Below are 720 nucleotides of genomic sequence, written 5' to 3' on the forward strand. Positions count from 1 at the left end.
ATATGCACTAACTTTGAGTATGCTTAGTTCTTTCTTCGAGGCCAATACATAAAAAATACATTTTTCCAAGTTTACACATTCCACTCCCTTCTCAGCAAACACCTTTCACTTGACTTGTCTAGTTGTGTTTCATACAGTTATTTAGGTTAATTCTGCGCCACCATGTGGACCACTCATATAATTGCATTTCTCACACTGTCTGTCTTACGGAATTCTCCAGAGGCAGAATGGTTAGAGACCATGTCCTCTTAAGCACAAATCGTCACGCCCACGGGTCACATAATAATAAAAATCAGGAACGTTGCTCACAGAAATCTATGAGAGGCAGGCAAATGAATGAGGAAGTTGAGTCTGTTTAAACTAAAAGTACTCCCAATGTCGGGACAGGCTGGTTTATTAATGCATAAATCGGCACTCGGATGTCCAATTAAACGTTTATCGGTCAAAAATGTCAACGTTCAGTCAGACATGCAGGCACAACACATGGAGAAACGTTGGGCGGATTCTCTCAACTGGAGTTTCTCGCACACATATGACTCGTGGAGCATAAATTCTAGGATCTATTTGACACACCACACCTCTCAAATCCCATTAAGTGAGGCTCAGATATGTCTTATACATACAGAAACCCACAAAAATCATAAATCACACCTCGATTTGGATCAGGCCAGGTAGAAATCAGATGTACAGGCAGAATTCAGCACCAATCATTTCAATTGG

At 40.8% G+C, this 720-nt stretch overlaps 1 pseudogene; it reads left to right on the top strand.

The window, feature by feature from the left end:
- LOC122552111 overlaps positions 1-720 on the top strand; it is a 91,521-nt pseudogene that overhangs the window by 79,626 nt on the left and 11,175 nt on the right.

This window comes from Chiloscyllium plagiosum, chromosome 8, assembly GCF_004010195.1.
Source record: "Chiloscyllium plagiosum isolate BGI_BamShark_2017 chromosome 8, ASM401019v2, whole genome shotgun sequence".
NCBI lineage: Eukaryota > Metazoa > Chordata > Chondrichthyes > Orectolobiformes > Hemiscylliidae > Chiloscyllium > Chiloscyllium plagiosum.